Below are 16154 nucleotides of genomic sequence, written 5' to 3' on the forward strand. Positions count from 1 at the left end.
TAAATATCCAGGGGCCTGTTTCAGAAAGGAGGTTAAGTGAAAACTCTGAGTATGTTAACCTTGAAATGAGGGAAACTCTGAGTTTTCCATTTCAGAATGGGAGGTATGTCAAACCTGAGAAAGCAGAGTAAATCAAGCCCGTTTCTGAAAGATAGGTAACTTATACTCTGTACTCAGTTACCATGGTAACTTACACTGTGAACCAAACCTAGTCGGGAGCAGGTTTTCTTCTGTAAACCCAGAGTTTTTCTTATGTAGTAAATGCATCTTGATTTAAGAATTTAGATCTTTTGACTGGAAACGACAACACAAAAAGTCAAGTAAGAAAAGCATTTTTGCAGTTTGTTCATTCATTCAATTGTCTATATATCATCGGAGATGCAGAGCACATTAGTAAGGCCACTGTATCAGAGCGGGAAGGAAAGTGTGCTTCACTCTCTCGCTCTTTCTGAGAGTTTTTGTGTTTCCCGGACACAAACCCGTGAGATCCATCAAAGAGGAGATTCAGGATTGCAGGTCAGTGGTAGAGAAATCGGTTTAAATGAGGTAATCTGGTAAATGTTCACTTGATAACATCTTGCTGTGGCCTCTGAAAGTAACCGAATAAATAGAATTTCCTTTAGGATTTCCATCATCGCTCCTGCCGAAAATGAAGCAGGTTACTGTATGGAATGGGAGGATGCCAGATGGAAGGGTAGAGATAGATGCCATAACCACCATCACAGCTGTTAAATAAACACTAATTATTCACAATTTATTTGATCATTTTTATTTCCTACAAATACAAAAGCAACAGTAATTCTTTTTCCTGTCGGATTTTAAAGAGGTAGTTGATTTTGATTTCACTTTTCTAACTTTAGTTAGTGTGTAATGTTGCTGTTTGAGCATAAACAACATTTGCAAAGTTACAACGCTCAAAGTTCAAAGCAAAGGGAGATATTTTCTTTTAAAGAAATCGCTTTTTAAGGACTACAACAAACGGCTGGTAGGAACTACACGACATTCCTCCCGGGTTAGTGACATCACCAACCCTAGAATTTACATAAGCCCTGCCCACAGAACACAATTTATAGATTATCAAGACAGAATATGCTAATCAATGACTAGAAGATAACTACACATAAGGTACATGAATTCACCAATTAACTATTCAGAAATGTTGTCTAAATGTTGTCACTTCTTCTTGAGTCTCTCCATCTTTCTGACTTTGGTTTGAACATAAAAGGCTAAAAGTTTTTGAAATTTCCAGTGCATGTCTGTGTGAGGAAAAAGGACACAAGCTCTTGAAGCTCCACTCTCTGTGCCGCGAGCAGCAGCTCATTTGCATTTAAATGAACGGACACAAAACGGTGCGGTTTTGCTCACCCTCAAAAAGTGACAACTTTAACATGCAATATAAAAATATCTGTGGGGTATTTTGAGCTAAAACTTCACATTCACACTCTGGGGACATCAAAGACATATTTTACATCTTGTGAAAAGGGCATTATACCACCCCTTTAATATTCTTCCAATATTGTGTATCTCCGCTTCATCTATCAGTGGTGGTGCAGGTCCTCTGCCTTCTTGCTGTTGGTGGAGAACTGGTTGGTTGGAGAACTGACATGTTAATTTCATTAGCCCAGGGGTTTACATGACAGTTTTCATAAAAAAAAAAAGAAGGGAAAGTTGAGTATCTGGGCTGTTTATTTGACATGCCAATGGTGTTTAGGGGGCCTGAAAATGTGTTTAAAAGTGCAAGTTTTTTGGAAAAAGAAACGTTTAAGTTTATTAACGCTTCTCCATCAAAGTGTAGATTTATTGCACCACTACTGCAACCAATGGAGATGCATTGTTTAGTGCATAGAAGTATGTGTATGTGTGCAGGCATGTAGTATTTCTTCACAAAGTGACATCGGGAGTATTTATTCGTGTGGAGTATTGATGTTAACCGCCAGTTATGTCCTACACTGACGTAAACCGTTAGGAGAGAATATGATGTGTAATGGTATATTAGATCTGTGTATTCTCTCTTAAAGGGACAGCAGCCTCATAAGCTGCCGCTGTCTGTTTAATGAACGTGAACAAAATGAAGAAAAACAAAATACATTTATTTCAGTGGGATTTTACTGAGACAGCTCTCATTAAAGTCACAAATGATTTGCTCTTATCATCCGATCGTGGTTGTATCTCTCTTTTAGTGTTACTTGAGTGCTGCATTTGATACCATTGGCCACAACATTCTTTTAAATAGACTCAAAAATTATGTTGGCATTAGTGAAATTGCATTAGCATGATTTAAATCATATTTATCTGACCGTTATCCGTTTGTAGCAGTAAATGTAGAGATGTCTTATCGATCACAAGTTCAATATGGCGTACCGCAAGGCTCAGTACTAGGACCGTTGCTGTTCACTCGGTACATGCTACCCTTGGGAGATATCATTAGGCGTTAGTTTTCACTGTTATGCTGATGGTACTCAGCTCTATATTTCTTTAATGCCTGACAAAACTTACCAATTCACAAAATTAACGGAATGCATAGCTGATATAAAAAACTGGATGACTAGTTATTTCCTACTACTTAATTCTGGAAAAAAAAAGAGATTCTAATTATTAGAGAAAAAGCTTCCTCACGTAATAACCTAGAATACTGTCTAACACTTGATGGCTTCTCTGTTAAGTCTTCGTCGTCGGTTAGGAACCTGGGTGTGCTCTTTGATACCAATCTTTCATTTGAAAGTCAGGTTTCTAGTATCTGTAAAACCACATTCTTCCATCTTAAAAATATATCTAAATTACGTCATATGCTCTCAATGACAAATGCGGAACAATTAGTTAATGCGTTCATGACATCAAGGCTAGATTATTGTAATCGGTTGTTGCCCTACACGCTTAATGAACAAACTACACCTGGTCCAAAACGCAGCAGATCGAGTTCTTACCAGAACCAGGACGTATGACCATATTAGCCCGGTTCGGACAACACTCCATTGGCTCCCTATTAAGGTTACATGAAAACTCTGAGTATGTTAACCTTGAAATGAGGGAAACTCTGGGTTTTCTGTTTCAGAATGAGAGGTATGTCAAACTCGAGAGAGCAGGGTAAGTCAAGTCCGTTTCTGAAAGAGAGGTAACTTATACTCTGAACCTAACCTGGTCTGGAGAAGGTTTTCTTCGGTAAACCCAGAGTTTCTTTCGGTCTCTAAAGTGTAAGCAATGTTTAAATACTTCATTCATTCACGCTGCAAAAATAAACTTAATGCAAATGGACACAAGATTATTTTTCTTACCCCATTGGCAGTTAATTGCAAAATATGAAAAAAGTACTTAAATTAGTTTTTCCCCCCAGAAAAAGACATACCATATGTAGTTTTTCTTATGTAGAAAATGCATCATGATTTTATTGAAATATTAGATATTTTGACTGGAAACAAGACAATAATTCTAATTAAGAAAAGCATTTTTTTGCAGTGCAGTATTCATTCTTTGCACATTTTTCTATATATGCAGATATATATATATATATATATATATATATATATATATATGCAGAGCACATTAGTAAGGCCGCTGTATGCAGAGAGCGTGAAGGAAAGTGTGCCTCGCTCTCACGCTCATTCTTAGAATTTTTGTGTTGATTCCTGGGCAAAAATCTGTGAGAGCATTTAAAGAATAGATTCACAGGATTGCAGGTCAGTGGTGGAGAAATCGGTTTAAATGAGGTTAGCCAAACAATTTTCAGTTGATAACATCTTGCTGTGACCTCTGGAAGTAAATTAATTTCCTTTAGGATTTTCAATGTGGTCAGATGCACTGATGACACACGTATTTCCCGTCATCGCACCTTTCGAAAATTAAACAGGTTACTGTATGGAATGGAAGGATGCCACATGAAAGGGTAGAGATATATGCTGTAACCACCTCCACAGCTGTCAAATAAACACAAATTATACAGAATTTATTTGGTCATCTTTATTTCCTACAAATAAAAAAGCAACAGTTATTCTTTTTGCTGTTGGATTTTAATATTCTTCCAATACTTGGTATTGTGGACATCTCCTCTTCATCCCCCCATTTTGCGAGCCTCTGCCTTCTTTCTGTTGGCGGACTAGAAGTCAAATGTTAATTTCTTTACCCTAATTAAGAAATGTTACATGTTGGATTAGAGAACATTTAATTATATGAAAAGAGACTGTGGAAAAAGCTGTTGCACATTGAAATAGACACTGAATGATATTTATTTTATATTTCAAATGTTTGTAAAGTCATGTAGATACCCATTAATCTTTTATGTTTAAAGATTTAACTCACTGAAATATGTATTTATAGTTCATTTTTAGTTGATGCCATGTTCTTTTTATTTATTTATTTTGCCTGTGGGATACCATGAAAATGAGTATTAGTTCAATAACTTACTATTCTGTCAGTTTTCACCTGATAATATAACAATGATTAGGAATTATACTTAGACTCTTAAAGGGATACTCCACTTTTTTTTGGAAATAGACTCATTTTACAACTCCCCCAAAGTTAAACAGTTGAGTTTTACCGTTTTCGAATCCATTCAGCCGATCTCCGGGTCTGGCAGTACCACTTTTAGCATAGCTTAGCATAGATCATTGAATCGGACAAGACCATTAGCATCTCTCTCAAAAAAATGACCAAAGAGTTTCGATATTTTTCCTATGACGCAGATATGACGCAATAGTCCCCAACTCAGTAACTTCCAACGTGACCGGGACTAAGTTTGTCTAACCTATTGGACCGATTAGACCTTTTTTCAGGCGCTGCGTCATATCATTACGCCTGCTGGACTCATGGTACGGCAGCAAAGCATCTTGATTATTACGCAGGAATGAGAGTATAGTTCCTAGCCATATCAGCCTAGAAAATCGCAACTTTACATTTTCTGTCAGTCTTAGTACACGATATAACTACAGAAGAGTCAAGTTTTAAATAGGAAAAATATCGAAACTCTTTGGTCATTTTTTTTTGAGAGAGATGCTAATGGTCTTGTCCCATTCAATGATCTATGCTAAGCTATGCTAAAAGTGGTAATGCCAGACCCGGAGATCGGCTGAATAGATTCGAAAATGGTAAAACTCAACAGTTTAACTCTGGGGTAGTTGTAAAATGAGCCTATTTCCAAAAAAAGTGGAGTATCCCTTTAAGTATGCAGACGTCTTTTTATTGGGTGCTGTTGCCATGGTGAATCGTAATTTCTGAGCTCCATTAATCATGCCTATTCAAAGTCGTGGTACACACGCTTAATGGCTAGTTCACACTACAGGATTTTAAGCCTGATTTAAGCCAGATTTGCAAGTTCACGAGCTCGCCGACAGGTCAGGCTGTAATCGCGTGCAAATCTGTGGGTGATCCGCGCTCACCAATCTTTAAGTGTGAAATACTTAACGACGCATCAAAAACGCTCGCTGACACATCGCCGACGCCAGACAAATATCTAGCATGCTAAATATCTGGAGCTGTCGGCCGACTCGATAGCCTGTGGTGTCACGTGTCGCGACGAGCAACAGCCAATGATCAGCTTGTCATGACATTACAAAAGCCTTTTGTATTTGTAACCATCGTTGTCAAACCACAACAGGCATCTGCTTTTTCATAATAATGTTTTACTCACTTCCAACTCTCTCTGACAGACAATCCCTGCTGCCCGCGTGTGCTTATCCAGCCTTTCACCCACATTCTTTTTTTTTTCCGGGGTTCTAAACAGATCATTGCGCAAACAATATATATATATATTTTTTACATTTATTTATTTATTTATTTTACCGCCAATTTTGTCCCGCCGTCCATTTTCAAATAGACAATGCGCCATTGGAATGCGCCATATCCCATTCCACTTCTTGCGCATGTTTTCGTGACAAAATGTGGTTTTGGGACCAGATAGAGTTGTTGGGTGACAGAGTTGTTGTCAGCTCGTGTAGTGTGTAACCCCCTGTTGCAGATCATTTACGTAGTGTCACATAGTGTGAACACCACAACGACTTCAAGACTCCAGAGCAAGTCATGTAGTCTAAACAGCACAGCGATCTGCCGACATTTAAAGTTGTGTAGTGTGAACTAGGCATTACTCAGAAACACGAATCAGTCAACTCAGAGTTGACTGAACTCAACTCAGCTGTTCTGAGTTTCCCATCTCAGGGTAAATCAACTCAGAGGTCAAGTTTTGAACCTCCTTATTGAAACTGACCCCAGGTTTAATGGAAAAAATTACAATCTGATGAGTTTATAAAGATAGTGTCCTTTACTGTCCTTTATTGCGTCTTTCAAACACATTTAACACAATTATAAAAATTGGTATAAATTTGATATTTAAATAAAAGATAAAAAAAAATATTATGTCTTTAAGGAAATGTCCATTATTACATATTTCAAAGACATTTAACACAGTTGTACAAATGGACATTTTACATTACATTTATGCATTTGGCAGATGCTTTTTTCCAAAGCAACTTATATTGCATTTCAAGGTTCATACATTCACATTCTTAACAATTATTGCTTTCCCTGGCAATCAAACCCATGAGCTTGGCATTGCAAGCTCCAACGCTCTACTGTTTGAGCTACAGGAAAGATATTTGGACATAGACATTTGCTTGGAATTGGAATTGGAACATTGGAAATGGACATTTCCTTTAAAGACATAATTTTTAAAAAAAATCTTTTAATCTTTTATTTAAATATCAAATAATAATAATATTACATAAGTAAATTAAAATAAATAATTATAATTAAAAGGGAGGAAGGGTTATATAAAAAAGGTAATTAATGTAATATGTATTCCTTTATTTTATAGAATGTTCGATTTTGATTTGATTTTAGAGTTGCCCATATCTTTTCAAAATGTATCCTTATGCTCTTAATTTCATGTTATCCTCTGGTGTACTTTTGAAACTAAATCTAACCAATCATTTAAAACTGGCAATTCTTCCTTTCTCCAAAAATGTGTTATTGCTTTAAAAGCTGTAATTCTCAGTATTCTAAATAAGTATAACTCATCTTTATTAAGTAGCATAGTTCCTATACCCAAAACTATATTTTGTATCTTTATTATATTTGGTTTCTTAAAAATGTCTTCCCTGAATTACTTCTGTTCAAATTTTATTTTTATTTTACAAGTATAAAAATAAATGAGTGTAATGAGCTATAAGTTCACCGCAACTTAGCCAACATTCTAAAGGTAAATTATTATAGTTAGAAGATATATCTGGCGTTATAAAATATTGCATATTCATTTTTCAAGCAAAGTGTATATTTTAGTCCGAATTATCGTACTCCCATTTGGCGCACATGCGCGCAGCAGCTCTCATTCAATGTGAAGTTTAGCAGCAAAATGGAAATATTTGCATGACTTTCTAACATTTACAGATGGAGAATATACCTGTGAAATGTAAGTTTTGCACTGAGGAAAACACCATGTCTCAAACACATAAAACAGCACAAAATATGCTATTTGCTGTGATGGATCAATTTAATCAATGATCACCTTTAGGGCTGCTTAAGAAACGCCCGCACACACAATTATGCAGACTAGATAAACCTGGATCAAATTAGTGGCATTGCATGAACTTCAATTACCTTTTATGAACCCACTTTAGCCCCAACTTATTTGTTTGGTTCATTCAAATCAGGTGTTGGAGTTTAATACCAGATAATGAAAATCTGTGTTATTTTAAAAGCCCTGGCTTGAGGTCTGTTTTAGAAAGCAATGGTGATTGTTTAATCTGTAATCAAGATGGCAGGTTTAAACTTTATGTTTTTAGTATTTGTGTTTCACCAACTGGTACTCAATGGTAAAAAAATAATTCACCTTAGTGTAATGTTTTAAAAGTTAAATTTGATTTATTATTTGTTTAACTTTAAATCTTGTTTTCAGGTTTTGCTTCTCCAGTTGGGCGGCGTCATTTATACCAGACTGGTATTAAGCAATTGTGTTTTAAGAGCAAAGGTTTGAAATTCTTGTGGTTTTTAACAATGTGCCTTTTTTGTTTGTACTATGTGTACTTAAGTTTGAGGCCTGATGACGTCTGGTATTAAAGTTGATAATGCCTTTTGTTTTCCAGGTGGCCCCTTGTCTTTTCCTTGTGTGATCAAACAAAATCCAACATGGCCAGTGGTAGCGAAGTCTGATATGGTTGTTGAGATGTCTTTGCAGAATGCATCTGGGCTAACTGCCCAAAAAGGTGACTTGTGCTGATGCTATGAGGCTGAGGTTGACCTTGACCATGAGAGAAGATAACTACAGCTCTTTTTATTTTTGTGCCAATTTTCTTTAGGCATTGATGGGAAGTTGCTGGAATCCAGCTCTCTCTCCAACACCAAGGTTGATGGGAAGTTGACGGAATCCAGCTCTCTCTCCACCACCAAGGTTGATGGAAAGTTGATTGAATCTAGTTCTCTTCCCAAAAAGGTTGATGGAAAGTTGCCTGAGTCCAGTCCTGTCCCAGCTAAAGACTCCACCCTTGTCCCAGCTGAGGTTGATGGGAAGTTGCCTGTGTCCAGCCCTGTCCCAGCTAAAGAGTCCAGCCCTGTCCCAGCTGAAGCTGATGGGAAGTTGCCTGTGTCCAGCCCTGTCCCAGCTAAAGAGTCCAGCCCTGTCCCAGCTGAAGCTGATGGGAAGTTGCCTGTGTCCAGCCCTGTCCCAGCTGAAGCTGATGGGAAGTTGCCTGTGTCCAGCCCTGTCCCAGCTAAAGAATCCAGCCCTGTCCAAGCTGAGGTTGATGGGAAGTTGCCTGTGTCCAGCCCTGTCCCAGCTGAGGTAGATGTGAAGTTGCCTGTGTCCAGCCTGGTCCCAGCTAAAGAGTCCAGCCCTGTCCCAGCTGAAGCTGATGTGAAGTTGCCTGTGTCCAGCCCTGTCCCAGCTGAAGCTGATGGGAAGTTGCCTGTGTCCAGCCCTGTCCCAGCTGAAGCTGATGTGAAGTTGCCTGAGTCCAGCCCTGTCCCAGCTAACAAGTCCAGCCCTGTCCCAGCTGAGGCTGATGTGAAGTTGCCTGTGTCCAGCCCTGTCCCAGCTGAGGTTGATGGGAAGTTGCCTGTGTCCAGCCCTGTCCCAGCTGAGGTTGATGGGAAGTTGCCTGAGTCCAGCCCTGTCCCAGCTAACGAGTCCAGCCCTGTCCCAGCTGAGGCTGATGTGAAGTTGCCTGAGTCCAGCCCTGTCCCAGCTGAGGTTGATTGGAAGTTGCCTGTGTCCAGCCTGGTCCCAGCTAAAGAGTCCAGCCCTGTCCCAGCTGAAGCTGATGTGAAGTTGCCTGTGTCCAGCCCTGTCCCAGCTGAAGCTGATGGGAAGTTGCCTGTGTCCAGCCCTGTCCCAGCTGAAGCTGATGTGAAGTTGCCTGAGTCCAGCCCTGTCCCAGCTGAGGCTGATGTGAAGTTGCCTGTGTCCAGCCCTGTCCCAGCTAAAGAGTCCAGCCCTGTCCCAGCTGAGGCTGATGTGAAGTTGCCTGTGTCCAGCCCTGTCCCAGCTAAAGAATCCAGCCCTGTCCAAGCTGAGGTTGATGTGAAGTTGCCTGAGTCCAGCCCTGTCCCAGCTAACGAGTCCAGCCCTGTCCCAGCTGAGGTTGATGGGAAGTTGCCTGAGTCCAGCCCTGTCCCAGCTAACGAGTCCAGCCCTGTCCCAGCTGAGGCTGATGTGAAGTTGCCTGAGTCCAGCCCTGTCCCAGCTGAGGTTGATTGGAAGTTGCCTGTGTCCAGCCTGGTCCCAGCTAAAGAGTCCAGCCCTGTCCCAGCTGAAGCTGATGTGAAGTTGCCTGTGTCCAGCCCTGTCCCAGCTGAAGCTGATGGGAAGTTGCCTGTGTCCAGCCCTGTCCCAGCTGAAGCTGATGTGAAGTTGCCTGAGTCCAGCCCTGTCCCAGCTAAAGAATCCAGCCCTGTCCAAGCTGAGGTTGATGTGAAGTTGCCTGAGTCCAGCCCTGTCCCAGCTGAGGTTGATGGGAAGTTGCCTGAGTCCAGCCCTGTCTCAGCTAAGGAGTCCAGCCCTGTCCCAGCTGAGGTTGATGGGAAGTTGCCTGTGTCCAGCCCTGTCCCAGCTGAGGTTGATGGGAAGTTGCCTGTGTCCAGCCCTGTCCCAGCTGAGGTTGATGGGAAGTTGCCTGAGTCCAGCCCTGTCTCAGCTAAGGAGTCCAGCCCTGTCCCAGCTGAGGTTGATTGGAAGTTGCCTGTGTCCAGCCCTGTCCAAGCTGAGGTTGATTGGAAGTTGCCTGTGTCCAGCCCTGTCCCAGCTGAGGCTGATGGGAAGTTGCCTGTGTCCAGCCCTGTCCCAGCTGAGGCTGATGGGAAGTTGCCCGTGTCCAGCCCTGTCCCAGCTGAGGTTGATGAGAAGTTGCCTGTGTCCAGCCCTGTCCCAGCTGAGGTTGATGAGGTGCATGTGTCCAGCCCTGTCCCAGCTGAGGTTGATGGGAAGTTGCCTGTGTCCAGCCCTGTCCCAGCTGAGGTTGATGGGAAGTTGCCTGAGTCCAGCCCTGTCTCAGCTAAGGAGTCCAGCCCTGTCCCAGCTGAGGTTGATTGGAAGTTGCCTGTGTCCAGCCCTGTCCAAGCTGAGGTTGATTGGAAGTTGCCTGTGTCCAGCCCTGTCCCAGCTGAGGCTGATGGGAAGTTGCCTGTGTCCAGCCCTGTCCCAGCTGAGGTTGATGAGGTGCATGTGTCCAGCCCTGTCCCAGCTGAGGTTGATGGGAAGTTGCCTGTGTCCAGCCCTGTCCCAGCTGAGGTTGATGGGAAGTTGCCGGAGTCCAGCCCTGTCTCAGCTAAGGAGTCCAGCCCTGTCCCAGCTGAGGTTGATGTGAAGTTGCCCGTGTCCAGCCCTGTCCCAGCTGAGGTTGATGAGGTGCATGTGTCCAGCCCTGTCCCAGCTGAGGTTGATGGGAAGTTGCCAGAGTCCAGCCCAGTCTCGGCTAAAGAGTCTAGCCCTGTCCCAGCTGAGGTTGATGAGGTGCATGTGTCCAGCCCTGTCCCAGCTAAAGAGTCCAGCCCTGTCCCAGCTGAGGTTGATGGGAAGTTGCCTGTGTCCAGCCCTGTCCCAGCTGAGGTTGATGAGGTGCATGTGTCCAGCCCTGTCCCAGCTGAGGTTGATGGGAAGTTGCCTGTGTCCAGCCCTGTCCCAGCTGAGGTTGATGGGAAGTTGCCCGTGTCCAGCCCTGTCCCAGCTGAGGTTGATGAGAAGTTGCCTGAGTCCAGCCTTGTCTCAGCTAAGGAGTCCAGCCCTGTCCCAGCTGAGGTTGATTGGAAGTTGCCTGTGTCCAGCCCTGTCCCAGCTGAGGCTGATGGGAAGTTGCCTGTGTCCAGCCCTGTCCCAGCTGAGGTTGATGAGGTGCATGTGTCCAGCCCTGTCCCAGCTGAGGTTGATGGGAAGTTGCCTGTGTCCAGCCCTGTCCCAGCTGAGGTTGATGGGAAGTTGCCTGTGTCCAGCCCTGTCCCAGCTGAGGTTGATGTGAAGTTGCCTGTGTCCAGCCCTGTCCCAGCTGAGGTTGATGGGAAGTTGCCGGAGTCCAGCCCTGTCTCAGCTAAGGAGTCCAGCCCTGTCCCAGCTGAGGTTGATGGGAAGTTGCCAGAGTCCAGCCCAGTCTCGGCTAAAGAGTCTAGCCCTGTCCCAGCTGAGGTTGATGAGGTGCATGTGTCCAGCCCTGTCCCAGCTGAGGTTGATGGGAAGTTGCCTGTGTCCAGCCCTGTCCCAGCTGAGGTTGATGGGAAGTTGCCTGTGTCCAGCCCTGTCCCAGCTGAGGTTGATGGGAAGTTGCCGGAGTCCAGCCCTGTCTCAGCTAAGGAGTCCAGCCCTGTCCCAGCTGAGGTTGATGTGAAGTTGCCCGTGTCCAGCCCTGTCCCAGCTAAGGTTGATGGGAAGTTGCCAGAGTCCAGCCCTGTCCCAGCTGAGGTTGATGAGGTGCATGTGTCCAGCCCTGTCCCAGCTAAAGAGTCCAGCCCTGTCCCAGCTGAGGTTGATGGGAAGTTGGCTGTGTCCAGCCCTGTCCCAGCTGAGGTTGATGAGGTGCATGTGTCCAGCCCTGTCCCAGCTGAGGTTGATGGGAAGTTGCCTGTGTCCAGCCCTGTCCCAGCTGAGGTTGATGGGAAGTTGCCCGTGTCCAGCCCTGTCCCAGCTGAGGTTGATGAGAAGTTGCCTGAGTCCAGCCTTGTCTCAGCTAAGGAGTCCAGCCCTGTCCCAGCTGAGGTTGATGAGAAGTTGCCTGAGTCCAGCCTTGTCTCAGCTAAGGAGTCCAGCCCTGTCCCAGCTGAGGTTGATTGGAAGTTGCCTGTGTCCAGCCCTGTCCAAGCTGAGGTTGATTGGAAGTTGCCTGTGTCCAGCCCTGTCCCAGCTGAGGCTGATGGGAAGTTGCCTGTGTCCAGCCCTGTCCCAGCTGAGGTGCATGTGTCCAGCCCTGTCCCAGCTGAGGTTGATGGGAAGTTGCCCGTGTCCAGCCCTGTCCCAGCTGAGGTTGATGAGGTGCATGTGTCCAGCCCTGTCCCAGCTGAGGTTGATGGGAAGTTGCCCGTGTCCAGCCCTGTCCCAGCTGAGGTTGATGAGGTGCATGTGTCCAGCCATGTCCCAGCTGAGGTTGATGGGAAGTTGCCAGAGTCCAGCCCAGTCTCGGCTAAAGAGTCTAGCCCTGTCCCAGCTGAGGTTGATGAGGGGCATGTGTCCAGCCCTGTCCCAGCTAAAGAGTCCAGCCCTGTCCCAGCTGAGGTTGATGGGAAGTTGCCTGTGTCCAGCCCTGTCCCAGCTGAGGTTGATGAGGTGCATGTGTCCAGCCCTGTCCCAGCTGAGGTTGATGGGAAGTTGCCTGTGTCCAGCCCTGTCCCAGCTAAAGAGTCCAGCCCTGTCCCAGCTGAGGTTGATGGGAAGTTGCCTGTGTCCAGCCCTGTCCCAGCTAAAGAGTCCAGCCCTGTCCCAGCTGAGGTTGATGGGAAGTTGCCTGTGTCCAGCCCTGTCCCAGCTGAGGTTGATGTGAAGTTGCCTGTGTCCAGCCCTGTCCAAGCTGAGGTTGATGGGAAGTTGCCTGTGTCCAGCCCTGTCCCAGCTGAGGTTGATGAGGTGCGTGTGTCCAGCCCTGTCTCAGCTAAGGAGTCCAGCCCTGTCCCAGCTAAAGAGTGCAGCCCTGTCCCAGCTGAGGTTGATGGGAAGTTGCCTGTGTCCAGCCCTGTCCCAGCTGAGGTTGATGGGAAGTTGCCTGTGTCCAGCCCTGTCCCCGCTAAAGAATCCAGCCATGTCCCCACTGAAGTTGATGGAAAGTTGCTTGAGTCCAGCCATATCCCTGCTGAGGTTGATGGGAAGTTGATGGAGTGCATCCCTGTCCCAGCTAAAGAGTGCAGCCATGTCCCCACTGAGGTTGATGGGCAGATGACGGTGTGCATATGCTCTAAAGTCTCAAACAGATCTAGTAAACATCTAAATATGCCACTTTCTGATCTTATGTTTAGTAAATAAAACGGTTCTCTCTCAAAGTGCTTTTTTTATTTATTTTAAATCTGCTTTAGAACATGTTATGCAAATCATCTGTTCAAAACAATTGAGGGGGAATTTACTTGACAACCACAACAATGGCTTGTGTTTAAGGGTAAGCTGATAACCTCAACTTTCGGGTCCAAAAATAGTTAACTTTCAGGGTATGTAAGTAGCAATAGCAATCTACTCTCTGAACATAACCTTTCTTTTTATTATATAATTGGCATCGAACAAATGATAGTTCTTATTCACACTGATTAAAGATTATTAAAGAAAATAATGAAAAATGATCACACAATCACCAAATAGGTGGTGATATGCACCAAGTATGTAAATCAGCATTTAACGAAAGTATGCATGCTTTTTTTTTTTTACCATCTGTTTCCATGATGATTTGTCTTTCTGAGAATGTCTTTGTTTACCATGAACATACTCCTGGACACATTTTTGGAACCAGCATACCTCGAGTAAGCAAAGTTTGGTTTAATCAACCAAGAGTGCAGGGTATGTTTGAATGTACCCTTAAAAAAAATAATAGCAATGTATAGAAATAGAACTGTATCGTCCTGAAGAGCCCTTTATATGCTGAAAAGGTTCTTTGTGTTTGAGTTTAGGGTTCTTTAGTCCCACCTTTTTATTTTCAGAATCGGTCACTGCCAAACAGTGGTGGAAAGAGTCCTGAAAAAAATATACTCAAGTAAAAGTACCATTACATTTAAAAAAATGTAGTGAGTAGAGTACTTGTCCAAAAACTACTTGAGTAGGAGTAAAAAAGTAGATTATTTAAAAGTACTCATGAGTAGTGAGTACTGAGATGTGGATTCTACCCCCTTATAATAAACACTATGTTACAATTTAAAAAAATAAAATGGAAAACATAGTACACACTGTAATTTACATTATATTTTGTTTGTCAGAAAGATTGAAGAATAACTATCATCCATCTTTTTAAAATGCATTAAAACAACATGGAAAGACTAGTACAGAGACTGGAAAATGAAAGAGTTATTTTCAGTACACTTGTCACCATTTAAATCATATTGTTTGAAAAAATAAATAAAAATCGAATTTTAGGCGTATATTTCACAACACGGTCGTAAAAAACTGACTTGCGGCGGCCTCCTCCCCCTCTCTACCGCTGCTCATGTGCGTTTGTTTTGATCGGAGCAAGCCAACTGTATCGTGTGGAGCTATGTCTACCGAGGTGGGTAATACATCATACATGCGTGTGTGTTTATGTCGAATTGCCGTAAAGCAATTCATGTTTCACGCTAGTTCTCGTTCTCGTTCTCGCTTCTCACGAGACTTCCAATTTCTATCTTGCCGGGACGGTAGCCCCCAAGTTGCAAGGTTGGTTTTCCGCCTGGGAACGCTGGGGGGAGCGGGGAAAGTCACCAATATCACCAGAACAGGTTGTTTAACCATCCAAATGAATTCTAGACAGTTTTATTTAGTTAAAAAAGTACCAAGTTCTCCTTTATACTCGATGCGTCCGCACGAGCGCGAAGGTGCGCGCGGCAAAAATGACGTCATTGTGGTGTGGGCGGTCGTGCGCGTTGGGTTCGCAAGACCCAATTTCGCCTTGCGGTGTGCGTGACATTTTTTAGAACAACGCGCATGGCACCGCATCCGAAGATGAACGACTTCGAGCCGAATCTGGCCGAGCTCGAACTTCTCACCACACCGGCACCCAGTTTGCACGTCTAAATGAGTTGCTTACATTTAAAAAATGAGGTCCATAAAGGTCCATGTTTAATAAAAATGTTCACGAAACTTAATGAAATGTTTAGTGAAATTAGAAAATATGTAAGAGATTGTTAATTTAGCTATATTGTATACACATTCTCATATCCATATATTTTGTTTTATTGTCACGAGTAATAATCTCAGGGTTTACTGGGTTTTACACATTCTTTTTGTAGTGTGGTATTGGCATAGACAGTATAAGAAGTGGACAGAGCCATCTCATTGGAACTCAATTGAGGCAAGTGAAGCCCATTTTTAGCGATTTTTTAGCACTTCCGTTCCTGACGCGCAGACTCAAACCGACTCAAACTAAGCTTGATGACGTGAGCAACCTGTCTGACAGATGTAAATCTTCTAGTAGCTGTGCGTGCAAACTGCCAACGTTAATCTTGCAGAGACGGCAAGCTTAGAGCAAAGAGTTCTTTGGCGTGAGTAAGCAGGAGTAAGTATTCTGATTAATTATTTTGTATAGTATTTATTTTAAAATGTAACGCCAGGGCTTCTCCCTTGACATCCCCCCGATTGCCTGCGAGCTTCTCCTCCTGTCTGTACGGTAATTTCTCTACTGTGCGACAGAGAGTCAAGTGGTTATGACGCAATCGTTAGCCTATTTTTACAAAAACTGTTTCTACGGGGCCATAATGTAACATAGAAGGTAATGGAGCCCTTTATACATTGTCGTGTTTCTTTAGAAATAAATAATGGACAAATGTCTTTAAACGCCTCAGATGTATAGTTATTCGCTGTCAAAGTGACGCCAAAATGAACGGGAGTCAATGGGAATGTTAACGCAAGTGCTACAAGATGGCGGCACGTGGCCGGCTTCAACTTCCGGTCGATGGATTACCCGCCTGGGTATTGGTGGTGGTGTACTAAAATAAACATTGTCACGTGTGTATAGCTTTCTTCTTCTCACCGCTGATTCCTGATGGTTTAGAGGACAATTACTCGAGTCGCCCCCTATCGTTTCAAAGAA

The 16154-nt window shown here is 43.6% G+C and overlaps 2 long non-coding RNA genes across 2 annotated transcripts in view; both read left to right on the forward strand.

Moving 5' to 3' along the window:
• LOC307145408 overlaps positions 1-16154 on the forward strand; it is a 1105317-nt gene that overhangs the window by 972626 nt on the left and 116537 nt on the right. The gene's annotated exons all lie outside the window — the stretch shown is intronic.
• Positions 13066-13330, forward strand: LOC307146335. Its single transcript, XR_013819084.1, has 3 exons — positions 13066-13099; positions 13142-13207; positions 13250-13330. It is a non-coding gene; the product is annotated as an uncharacterized lncRNA (long non-coding RNA).

This window comes from Squalius cephalus (assembly GCF_949319135.1).
Source record: "Squalius cephalus genome assembly, chromosome: 18".
Lineage (NCBI taxonomy): Eukaryota > Metazoa > Chordata > Actinopteri > Cypriniformes > Leuciscidae > Squalius > Squalius cephalus.